The sequence below is a fragment of the Chionomys nivalis genome, chromosome 18, assembly GCF_950005125.1.
Source record: "Chionomys nivalis chromosome 18, mChiNiv1.1, whole genome shotgun sequence".
Taxonomy (NCBI): Eukaryota; Metazoa; Chordata; class Mammalia; order Rodentia; family Cricetidae; genus Chionomys; species Chionomys nivalis.
The window spans coordinates 17,715,367-17,728,603 of NC_080103.1; the positions used below are offsets into that span (position 1 = coordinate 17,715,367).

Sequence of the window (13,237 nt, forward strand, 5' to 3'; positions counted from 1 at the left end):
AGGAAAAGCAGGGATTTTGAGCTTTTGGAGGTCTTCCCAAGGTGCACATTTTCCTTCTAGCAATGGTCTCCACCCTGCTCTTCTTGTGGGTTCCCTCTCCTAGAAGGGTCCTTGAGGCAGAAGTTTCTTCAGGTGCCAAGAGCTATTGGGTCTTAAACCTGGAAGCGGGAATTGCATCTACTCTTTCACCCGTGGCATCTCCTATGGTCCAGGCTCTGGGCAAATGAATGAACGAAGGAGCAAATGACTAAGCCTGGTGTAGGCTGTGGCCCTGTATTGGGCGCTCTCGGGAGGGAGAGGCAATGGACACACGGTAGTGTTAGCACCGGATGGGTGCCGGGAACTTGGGTTTTATGCTGTTATTCCTTCACGCCGCTAGCTGCAGAGAAGGGCTTGCCTGAGCCATAAGGCAGTCGGAGACTTTCTCACCTTGTCGTGGCCCGATATATAGACTGTGGGAAATGTGCTCGTGTGACTAAGTGGTTGTGTGGATTCGTGGGTGGCTATTGCTTCTCCCGAGTAAAACCCCCTTCTCCTGCCTCTCTGGGGCGCAGTGGGACTAGGTGGAAATGGAGTTCACCTACAAAGTGTCCGAGAGCTGGGACGGGTGAGGTGGGGGTGGGGTGAGAGGTGGGGTTGGGGGGCTGTTCCTGAGACCAGCCTCCAACTGCCCTGGTAGTCATGGAGCTTGGGGGCAAGCTGCTTCAGAGGCCAGCTGTCTTCCCATTGACTAAACTGACTTTCTCTCTCTTGTAACCAACATGCTCAAGGTAATTAATTTTCATTTCCTGGTTATGAATCAATGCCATTGACATTGCTTTAAAAAAAATATAGTTCAGGCTTTCTGTGCCGCCCAGGGACAGGTTCATACGGCGTTGTTCTTGATTCCCGTCGTAACATAAAGGGAAACTTTCACAATGTCCGGAGCCCTTGGAGCCCCGCAGATGAAGGAGAAGGATGTCCTCACATTCCTCGCCACAGGAACCCACTCAGGTAGCACCAGCCTTGACTTTCAGATGGAAAAGTGATGCTTTCTACATCATGATCTGAAGAGAGCCTGGGAGAAGCTGTTGCTTGCACTTAGGCTACCATAGCCATTGAGAACCCTGCGGATGTTAGCGCCATCTGCTCCCGGAACACGGGCCAGCGAACCATAGTGAAGTTTACGGCTGCCCCTGGAGCCGCTCCAATTGATGGTTGCTTCACTCCTGGGACCTTTACTAAGAAGATCCAAGAAGTCTGCAGGGAGCTATGGCTTCTAGTGGTGACTGATCCCAGGGCTGGCCACCATACCCCTCACAGGTGTCTTACGTCAACCTGCCTGCTATTGTTCTGAGCAACAAGGACTCAGACTCTCTGCAGCAGCCATTGCCATCCGGTGCAAGGGAGCTCACTCAGTGGCGGATGCTGGCCGGGGAAGCACTCTGCATGTGTGGCACTATCTCCTGAGAGCACCCATGGGAATTTATGCTTGATCTTTTCTTCTACAAAGACCTGGAGGAGACCGAGGTGGAACAGGCTGCTGGTGAGGAGGAATTTCAGGGCGAATGGACTACACACTAACTCCCGAGGTCACTACTGCTCGGCCAGAGGTGCCTGGCTGGTCTGAGGGTGTGCAGGTGCCGTCTGTACCCGTCCAGCAGTTTCCTACTGAAGGCTGGAGTGCCTAGTCAGCCACTGAGGACTGGTCAGCAGCTCCCGCTGCACAGGCCACAGAGTGGGTTTGAGCCACCACTGAGTGGTCCTGAGCTTCTCTGCAGACACCTGAGTAAAGGAGGAAAAGGTAGAATAAAAATAAAGGTCTTAAAAGCTGAGAAGAAGAATTTCAAGGCTGATGAGATGGCTTAGTAGGTAAAAATGCTTGCCACCAAGCTGGAGGGCCTGAGTTCCATCCCTGGAATCCTACATAATGGAAGCATGTGGCTCTCTCTCTCTCTCTCTCTCTCTCTCTCTCTCTCTCTCTCTCTCTCTGTGGCTCTCTCTCTCTCTCTCTCTCTCTCTCTCTCTCTCTCTCTCTCTCTCTCTCTCTCACACACACACACACACACACACCAGAAACCTGTACATGGAGATCAAGGGTTCCACTGCTCCCCTTTCTGAGTCCAGGGCCATGCCCACTGTGGCTTCATTATCTCCGGGGAGTAGGGATGAATGAGCTCATACTGCTTAGAGTCCTGGAACCTTTGCAGAGTGATAGCTGAATCCTCAGGACAACTCAGACCCAGAGAATCGAGGGAAAACTAAGCCAAGAGGCTGCCAGGTAGGGTCTCCTTCCACCAGCTGAATGTAACCTGAGTTCTGGCCTTGGTAGACTTATCTTTGATGTCTCCACTGTGACAGGCCTTGGGGTGTGACTTTTTGTGTGATTGATAAGGCCCCTTCCCCCTCCCAGAGTTGGAGACTGAACCCAGACTCTTTGCATACTGGGCAAACACTCCACCAGTTAGCTATGGCCCTAATGCCTTTAATGGGGCCTGATATAAAACAGTATTTTTAAATCTGAGCAAGTGTCATTTCTCAATTTTTTCTTTTGTAGCTAGTGTTTTTTGTTTCCTAACAAATCACCGATTACCAAAAGGCTGGTAAGATTTTTATCCTGAGCCAGGCATGGTAGCACCTGCATTTAATCCTAGCACTCAGGAGGTAGAGACATTTAGTACCAGCACTCTGTGGGCTCAAGGCCAGCCTGTATACATAGCAAGTTCTAGGACAGACAGAGGTATGTAGAGAAACCCTTTATTTAAAGAAAACAGTTTCCCCCTGGAACTCGGCAAATCTAGCTTTGCTCTGCTTTTTCAAGATTCCTTTGGCTTTTTTTTTTTTTTGCATCTTTTCCTTATATAATGTAAATTTTAGAGTTAACTTTTCGATTTCTGTCAAACAAAACAGAGCAAACCCAAAGAAGGCTCCTTGAAAGAAATGTGTGAGTATATCAACACAATCCGCAGATCAGTTTGGGAGGAGAGTGGCATCTTTACAATACTGAATCTGCCCGTCACTGTCGTGCTGTCTTTATTTACCTAGACCATCCAAGCCCTCCCAGCTGTGTGCAGTTTTCATTCTGCAGGCTTCCCATGCATCTGTGTGCAGTTTTCATTCTGCAGGCTTCCCATGCATCTGTGTGCAGTTTTCATTCTGCAGGCTTCCCATGCATCTGTGTGCAGTTTTCATTCTGCAGGCTTCCCATGCAGCTGTGTGCAGTTTTCATTCTGCAGGCTTCCCATGCAGCTGTGTGCAGTTTTCATTCTGCAGGCTTCCCATGCAGCTGTGTGCAGTTTTCATTCTGCAGGTTTCCCATGCATTTTTGTTGTGATTTTCTAGCACCTTACATTTTTCAAGCTATTGAGAAACTCTTCTAAAATTCCAAACTTCAGTTATTTGTTGGCATTTATAGAACTAAGTCTGATGCCAGGCACAGTAGCACATGTAATGCCAGCATTCAGAAAGCTGAGGCAGGAGGATACCCGTTTTGAGGGCAGAGTGGGTTACACAGCAAGATTGTTGCAAAAAAAATAAATAAAAAAGGACTTGTGTGTACATGTGTTGTATGCATATGTGTGACAAGTGTGTGTGACGGTGTACACACTTGTGTGCACACGTCTGGAGGCGGGAGGCCGATATGGAGTCCTATTGTTCCCCACCTTGTTTTTGAGGCAGTCTCTCACTGAACATGGAACTTGCTCTTTTGGTTACACTGGCTGGGCAGCAAGCCTCCTGCAGTCTTCCCGTCTCCTTCTCCAGTGCAGTGCTGGCGCCACAGGTCTGTGCCACTGCGCCCAGATTAACACGGACTGGAATCCAAACTTGAACAGCAATGGTTCTTCCCACTGAGACCCTGAGTTTTGAACATGTTTCATATGCTGTAACATTGCTAAGCGCACTTATTTATTAGTTCCAGGAACTATGTATGTATACACACATACACACACACACACACACACACACACACCAGCTGCAACAGAGCAGCAGTGGTAAAACCAGGTCTCACTATAACCTAGGCTAGCCCCTTTGGCTCACAATTCTCCTGCTTCAGCCTCCTGAGGGCTGGGATTGTAGAGTGATTTGGATTTCTAACTCCTTAGAATCATTTGTGAACATGTTTTCTACGAATGAAGAGAATTTGTGTATGTGTGTGTGTGCATGTACCTGTGTGTATGTGAAGCTGAATGTGCATGTATGTGCATGTGTGTGTAGCTGTGCGTACATGTGTGTTTTCATGTGCATGTGTAGATGTACGTATATGTATATGGATGTCTGTATATATGTGCATGTGCATATGTGTAGGTGTGTGTATATGTGTGTGTGCATGTATGCCCCAATGAGTTTTCTTCTTAATTGATTGGAGCAGAATTCCAGGATTCAGCACTTCACAGAAGAGATGAGGGTGGATGTCATCTTTTTACTGATTTTGAAAACAAGCATTTAATTTCTTACCAATGAGCATGACATGAGCCATGGGCTTCCCACAGACTTTGTTTATAAGGTTGCTGATTAAATATCTCCATGCATATGTGAACAGAATTTCACCAAATAGTTTTTCTGCATCTCTTGAGACAATCACACAAGGTTTCTCTTTAATTCTCTTAATATGGTGAATTACAGTTGTAATTTTTTGAATGTTAAGCCAGTATTGAATTCCTGGGATGAACTCCTTGAATAAGTAAATATTATTTTTGTGTTAGATTTGCCAAGGATTAACTAAGAATTTTTATTTTTTATATTTATGAGGGCTATTGGTATATAGTTTTGTTTTTTACATCTATCTATCTTCTATCCTATCATTCTATCTATCTATCTATCATCTATCTATCTATCATCTATCTATCTATCATCTATCTATCTATCTATCTATCTATCTATCTATCTATCTATCTATCTATCTATCTACCTACCTAATCTCGAGGTAAGTTTGATTTCAGAAAATGAGAGGGTTTTCGTTTCTTTCCCTTTAGATTATGCTGGTGTGATTTCATCTCTTTCCCCTTTAGATTATGCTGGTGTGATTTCATCTCTTTCCCCTTTAGATTATGTTGGGATGGTTTTATTTCTTCCTTAAGTGTTGTTTGAAAGAAATCACTATCCATACTTGAAGTTTTTAATGTGGGAAGACTTTAAATTATGAACTTTATGTTTCTTTAATTGATAGAGATCTCACATGGTTTTTACCTCCTCTTGTCTTTTTTTAAAACTTACTGTGTATGAGTGTTTTGCCTGCATATGTATATGTGTGCCGCATGCATGTAGTGTCTGGAGGCCAGAAGAGGGCATCGGATCCTCTGGAACTGGAGTCACAGCTGCTTGTGAGCTGCTATGTAGGAATCAAACTCCTGTCCTCTGGAAGAGTAGCCAGTGCTCCTAACTGCTGAGTCATCTCTAGGATCCTGGTCCCTTCTTGCATCATTTAGATAGGTTGTTTTTTGTTTTGTTTTGTTTTGTTTTTTTAAATCTCTGTGGCTACTGCGAGGCAAGGCTGCAGTGTTGTGGGAGCCCTAGGGCTTGCTTGCTGGGTGTGAGACTGATTGACACATTTGAGTGCAGGCACACTACAATCCAGTCTTGCCTTGCCTTTATTGTTCGAGTTCACAGGGTCCAAGCGATGCTTCTGACTCTAGGATGGCACCAAGAATCTCCTCCCTTCCCTTCGTCCTCCACAAGCCAGGTGGTCCCTGTTTCGTAACTGCTATGCTTTCTTCCTACGTCCCTGTTAAACACGATTCTCACTCCACACACCCAGCTTTTGTACTATTTTCTATGCTTTGGGTTCACTGACATTTTGATGAATTGATTTTTCTATCTAAATGAAGGAGATGCTGAATGGTCTTTAAAATAAGGTATCTTGCTTGGTGTGGTGCATATGCCTTTTAGTCATAGCACTCCAGGAGACAGAGGCAGGGGCAGGGGCAGGGGCAGGGGCAGGGGCAGGGGCAGGGGCAGGGGCAGGGGCAGGGGCAGAGGCAGGCAGATCTCCATGAATTCTAGGCTAGCCTGATCTACAAAGTGAATCCAGGTCAACCGGGACTACATAGTGAAGCCCTATCCATACCAAAACAAATAAAATAAGTTTCTGGGGGCAGGAAGATGACTCAGAGTACAGGCACTTGTCACCAAGACTGAAGATCTGAGTTCGGTTCCCCCAAGCCCACATAGCAGAAGGAGAGAATTGAGTCCCTGTGAGCTGTCCTCTCACCTCAACAGACATGCCAGAGTTCACACACACACACACACGCACGCACGCACGCACACTCGCACACGCGCACACACTACAGCATGGGAGTATAGAAACTTTCCCAATTTAGTCTACTGACACTGATGTCAATTGCGACAGCCTAAGAGGGGAGCATCGCGTGAGCAGCCGCTCTCTCATTGCCCGAGTCTGCACGGATGTGCCACCGGTAGCCTGGAGCTCAGCTTATCGGTGCACGTGGGGAAATGGAGACACTCGGGCGTGGCTGTAAGTTGGCATGACAATTCTGGAATCTCATGTCCACTCATGTGGTGAAACTGAGTGGGCACCTGCCTGGGGATGTGGTTATTACAATCCAGAGAGATTCTCGAGTAAAGAAGCATTGAAGCCGTGCTCCTGTGAGGACGCACCAAGAGTCTTTCTTTAAGGGGTGCATGATCAAATATGTCCTAAGCAATATTACATGGCGGCTGGATGCTGCGTATATGCCAAATGCAACCCAGAAGGGTCTTCCAGATGTGGTGCAGGAAACTATGCACGGCACCTCAAGTCAAGTACATATACAAAATACATACAAAACGCACTGTAGAGTTTTGTATTTGAAAGGGTATTACTTTTCCGGAATATGCATGGGTTAATGCATATGTTAATATAGTATCGATAATGCATATATAATTATAGATGTAGAGTTATACTATATACAGTTTATATATGTATAATATTTTAGATGGCTTTGGTTTGCGGGAAGGAGTATGAGAGTGGAAATCAGGATTGTGCAAGCTTTTTTTTTCTCTTTCTTCTCTCCCTCTTTTGTTCTCTTTAGGTAGGGTCTCATGTAGCCCGGACTGGCCTCAAACTTGCTATATAACAGCTTCTTTTATGACAGTCGCTCTGGTGTCCCTCTGTGTTACTATGCCGCACTAAGCACATTATGGGTGTTCTTTAAGAAGGGACAATAACAATAATAAAAGGTGGATGATAAATGGCAGAGCATGGCCTCGTCTTGACCATGAGGCAAAGGGGTCGTGCACTGATAGGTCTGTTAGCCCAACCTCAGTATCATCACCCCAGAGCACCCCAAATCATCCCCTGCTTGCTCCCCCCCACCCCAGTGCAGGCTCCAACTCTGTTCTCTACATAGGCTTGTCTTCCTGCACTGAAGCAGGTTGTTGACTTCATTAGGTAGAGCAATGGATGGTTCCTCCCTACCCCATTCTCACAGCCTAGGGTGAGGGCTGAATGAAGCACGTGGCTCCATTGACCGGGGCTCTTTCAGAGTCTCCGGGCATTGTGCACAGAACCTGAGGTCTTCTCAAAGCAGTTTGCATCTTGGAAAAGGCTGCAGTTTTGTGTGAGTCTAGCACTCTGTGGGCCTTATTTAGGGGATGACGCTGCGCCAGGTGCGTGTGGGTCGATGTGTATGTGTGTGTGCACGCATGTGTGCACACGCATGTGAGCGTATGGGCTGAGTTGCATGTGAGGGACTTTGGAGATTCTTGTGGCTGGTCCCCAGCTTTCATGAAGGGAGGTGTCAGAGTCTCTGTCTAAAAGACACGCACAAGTCAGGTGATGAAGGCACACACCTTTAATTCCAGCACTCAGGAGGCAGAGGCAGGAGGATCTCTGTGAGTTCGAGGTCAGCCCAGTCTACAGAGTTAGTTCTAGGACACACACACACACTGAAAGACCAAGTGGGACAGCCTTCTGTCATGTGATGACCTTTCCTCCCGATGCCTAAGTATCAGATAAACAATTACATATACTCTATTAAGTCTAACACACGATTTGATGGCATATTTCAGGCAAATCAGATAACAGTTTCTGATTTTTTAATATATAATAAGAAGCTAGCTAGCTTACACGCTTGGAAATTAGTCTGTTTTTATATATATTTCTCAATTTACACATCCTATAAAACTCAAGTAATTAAATTTGGGGGTGCTTTATGCCTGAATCTTTCTCTGCCATTGCTGATTCCAAAATCAAATTTTAAAGTTGACTTTCATTTTTCTTCATTTTTGTCTGCTTGGGATGATCTTAAGGGCAAAGGGCTTACATTGAAATTCTACTCCTACCCACAGCAATAAATCATTGCTACCCTAAGTTTGAGAGAAAAAAAAAATTGGTAGGAAAAAATCTTCCACAGGTTTCTTGATGATCTGGGGAGTTCACAAGAGTGACGGGCGTGGAGGCTGCTCAGCAGAAGCAGACACTATACTTAAGTGTTCACCAAGAGGACAGAGTTTCTGCACACAGTCTTGGGCCTCGTTACCAAGATGCAAAATTATGGTGTGTGTGGGACAAGTTCCACGGAGACCATGGGAGAATGAGTAGCTTTCTTCCTTTTACTGTAGAGAAATAAGTCTTTCAATGCTGACTTTATTTTTTTTCCAACCACGGGGGAAAAAATAGCCAGCCCCACCATAACCCCAATTTCAGAGCTTTAAAGGAAACTAGCCTCCTTGAGCAAGACTTGTTATTGCTTGGACAGAAAACCAAATCGTTTCATTACTCCCCAGCAGAGAAACCGCAGGATCCAAGGGTATAGAACATACCTATTAATACCGAGCCACTGGCTGGCTTTCCAACTGGGAAGATGTCAGCTCAGCCAACTTTATAAATCATATCTTCTTCTTCCAGAGAGCCCATATTTCCTTCAGTTGTCAAAAATAGCACTGGGGAAGAGCTTATGGAATTTTCTCCACCAGGTTAGGGATGCCATGCTCTGACTTGCTCTGTCCCTCTCAGGTCTTGAATAGTGTGTGTTTATGACGGGGCTAGCCTCTGAGAACATGCTTTGGAGGTTGTGTTTCATACAAACACAGTGATGTCTGAAATGTTTAAAAGCTGGGCTGGGGTGTAAGAGCCATATGTAATTGACTGGCTGGGCTGGGGGGTATAAGGACCTTATGTAATTGGCTGGCTGGGCTGGGGTATAAGGACCTTATGTAATTGGCTGGCTGGGCTGGGGGGTATAAGGACCTTATGTAATTGGATGTCCCTGAGAACTTTTGCTGTCACCATAAAACTCCCAGTAGCACATTTTCTTTCTTTTTCTTTTCTTTTCTTTTTTTTTGGTTTTTCGAGACAGGGTTTCTCTGTGGCTTTGGAGCCTGTCCTGGAACTAGCTTCGTAGAACTCACAGAGATCCGCCTGCCTCTGCCTCCTGAGTGCTGGGATTAAAGGCGTGCGCCACCATCGCCCGGCCCAGTAGCACGTTTTCGTAAGCTCATGTTGGAAGACTGGGAAACAGTTTGATAAATATTTTATTCTGTTACTCAAAAAAAGGTATTTTTTTTTAAAAAAAAAAACACTAGTTCTTTCTGTGTAAAAAAAAAAAATCTGCTTTTCCAAAGAGAGACTATTTCAGAGAGAATAATTTAGAGAGCTCAGGAACTTCAGAAATCATCAAAAGAGGCAAAAACAGAGCCTTTTGTTGCTTTGGTGAGAAAACAGCAAATACATTTTCTAAGGAAGATTATTTTTACTATGTCACATTTTACCTCAGTGGATTTTGCTTGGTTTCCCATGTTTAATGCTATATGGAGCTCATTTTGAAAACAGCCTTTCTTAAGTGCGCCATATTTCCAAAGACTTTAAGGATCAAGATCAGGCATTCATAGCTCATGAATATAGGGTCAGCATTCCATTCCTCAGAGGAAACCAAATAATTTTAGAATTTATCAAAGTTTAGTAACCGTGGAAAATTGGAGAGGAAAGTAAGACAGTATGAATTTGGTATGTCCTCATGAGTCGGAGTGAAGAGTGCCTGGAAGAATGGAGATTCTGGGGGAGGGGTTGGTCCTGCCTCAACACATGGACTCCCCATGGGAGGCCTTACCCTCTCTGAGGAGCAGTTGGGTAGTGGAGAGAAAGTAGAGGAGTGGGAGGAGGGGAGGGAGCGGGAACTGGGATTGGTATGTAAAATAATAAAAGATAGTTCTCACACACCTTTAATCCCAGCGCTCAGGAGGTGGGGAGGTAGAAATAGGTGGATCTCTGTGAGTTTGAGGCTCCAAAGCTACAGAGAAACCATGTTTCGAAAAAAAAAAAAAAAGAATGGGGATTCTGGGGCTGGAGAGATGTCTCAGAGGTTAAGAGCACTGGTTGCTTTTCTGGAGGTCCTGAGTTCAAGTCTCAGCAATCACATGGTGGCTCACAACCATCTGTAATGAAACCTGATGCCCTCTTCTGGCATCCAGGAACACATGCAATCAGGACACTGTATGCCAAAAAAAAAAAAAAAAAAAAAAAAAAAAAAAAAAAAAGAATGGGGATTTTCACCCGGGTGATGGTGGTACAAGCCTTTAATCTTGGGAGACAGAGGCAGGCAAATTTCTATGAGTTTGAGGCCATCCTGGTCTACATAGGGTGACCCTTTCTAAAAAAAAAACAAAAAGAAAAAAGAAATGAAGGAAGAAAGAAAAGAAATGCTTAAAAAAATATTTTACTTGGTAATTCTCTTTACAAAATATTTTAAAAGTATTTTTCATCATTCACGACAATTGTTGCTGCCTGGAAGAGGCTCAGTCCAACTGAGTTAACTGGAAGACATTCTCCAGACCAGGCTGTGCGGTGTGCTCCATCTTCCCAACCTTCATGAGCTGTCACTCATGCTGGGGTGGGCTTTGTTGATGCAACTGTCCAAGAGTCATTTCTGCTCCTGTAAATTATCCCTCACCCATATTCCTGTAAGGGCCCCCCAGAGAACTCATTGGTTCAGCAAGCTGACTCTGGTCTGTTGTCTGTTCCTATCTACAGACATTTGCTCATACCTCCTGGGCTATGGTGTCAGACAGCATAGCGTGCTTGCGTTCTGAATGCTGACTTCGTAGCTGGAGAAGCTGTTTCGGGGAAATAGGGACCAGCTGGTATAGGCAGGTAACTAAGGCTGGGCTTTTGAAGGTTCTAGCTGGCTGTGCTGTCTGCTTCCTGGTCCTCTGTGATGTGCACAGCCTCTGCTGTGGGTTCCTACTGTGCTATCTGCTTCCTGGTCCTCTGTGATGTGCAAGCACAGCCTTTGCCGTGAGTTCTCACCACTATGAAGATGCTCGATCATGCTGCCCCACCATAATTGACCTCAGAAATTGAGCCACAGCAATCTTCCTCCCTCAAGTTGTTTCTGTCAGAGGCTGTAGTCACAGCACTTGACAGTTTACAGAAATAAAAAGAGGTTCCATGGGCTTCTGGGAGACAGGTCTGAATAGAGGGTCTTAGGTCTGGGGTGTGTCCTCAAAGGAGTTGGAGGCTCCAGTCTCTTTGTTTCCTTTCTTCTTTTGATTCTTGGCCATTGAGTGAGACATTGGCCATTGAGTGAGACATTGGTCTCATGTGCCTCCATCATCACCGCCCAGCAACATCTAACCCAAAGCCATGGGTCCCTCTAACCTCTGGTTGAAATCTCTGAACGTGAGAGTCAAAACAACCTTTTCTTCTTATAAGTTAGCTATCTTAATCTTAGGAATTTAATTATAGCGATGGAAAGTTGCATTTAATTAAAAGTGTAGAAATATGGCTGGGTGGTGGTGGTGCTCGTCTTTAATCCCAGCACTTGGGAGGCAGAGGCAGGTGAATCTCTGTGAGTTTGAGGCCAGCCTGGTCTCCAAGAGCTAATTCCAGGATAGGCTCCAAAGCTAACCAGAGAAAACCCTGTCTTGAAAAACAAACAAACAAAACAAAAAGCATAGAAATGTTAACATATGTCTAGACAGAAGAGTAAGAAAAAATATAATATCATATTCCTTTTTTTTTTTTTGGTTTTTTGAGACAGGGTTTCTCTGTGGTTTTGGAGCCTGTCCTGGAACTAGCTCTTGTAGACCAGGCTGGTCTCGAACTCACAGAGATCCGCCTGCCTCTGCCTCCCAAGTGCTGGGATTAAAGGCGTGCGCCACCACCGTCCGGCTTAATATCATATTCTTTTCTCAAAAAGATTGAATATAGGAAAAACTTTGTTTTAGACTATAAGAAAAATACTTTATTTTCTATTCTTCTGTTTTTATATATTTTTTAAATGTACTACTTCTGGAAGTAGGAACAACCGACACCTTTCTGTTTTGATCCAGTGGAGGACTCTAGCAGTAAGATGGAAGTGCTGTCTCTCTAATGAGGTTTCCAAGGTCTGACATGTATTAGAACTGAAAACACGTTTACTGACTTTCAAGCAATGCACTGGTCTCTGTTGAGACTGTACACTGTAGAGTGTGAGTCTTATGTAAAACTTACGGTGTCTGTGCACACCCATATCCCCCGGCTTGATTTCCCCAGGAGGGAAATTCTCCTTTGTTCTTGGGGATAAGGGACCTGTTATGGGAATGTCCCAGGTAAAGATGGTGGATGTGAAGATAGGTCATGAGCAGTCCACTGATCTGGTCGGATGCGTCTTAGGTCGCAGGCTCAGCACCATAGAACCATAGTATGGACAAGCCCCTGTGTGGAAGACTGCCTGATGCTGGAGGCGTTAAGCAGTACCTGTGGCCCTGTAGTCGAGCTGCTAGTAGCCCATTCTCTGCCACTGTGTTAGCTGGTCCATCTCCAGAGCTGCTCACTGTGCTCAGCCGAGTCAGCAGGACCCCATGGCTATGTTGGGGCTAGGAATCAGATTTCTTTCTTCCTGGCTTTGACTCAACTACAGCTATGCCCCAGATCCCCCCTGGCTTCTCATTAGATTGGCTCTTTGACTCTCTGTCCCAATATCCTCTTCACAGGAGCCAACTTAAATCTACCAGCTTGTAGTTAGCAGGATCCTCCCAAAATGAGGAAACGGCAGAACAGGATTTTTCCTGTCCTTTCTCTTTCTTTCTTTTTTCTTTTCTTTTTTGTTTTTTGAGACAGGGTTTCTCTGTGTAACAGCTCTAGCTGTCCCGGAACTAGCTCTTGTAGACCAGGCTGGCACACAGAGGATAGCCTACCTCTGCCTCCAGAGTGCTGGGATTAAAGGCACCTGTACGCCACCACGGCCGGACTACCTGTCCTTTCTCTTTGGCCTTCAGGCACTTCTTCCACCGCCCCAGCCACTCTTCCCACCATGCACCCCTGCACGTGCAAAATAGACAC

The 13,237-nt window shown here is 45.4% G+C and overlaps 1 pseudogene; it reads left to right on the plus strand.

Annotated features, from left to right (window-relative positions):
• The first annotated feature begins 917 nt into the window (after positions 1–917).
• LOC130890012 (40S ribosomal protein SA-like) lies at positions 918–1,748 on the plus strand (annotated as a pseudogene).
• The last annotated feature ends 11,489 nt before the right edge of the window (positions 1,749–13,237 follow it).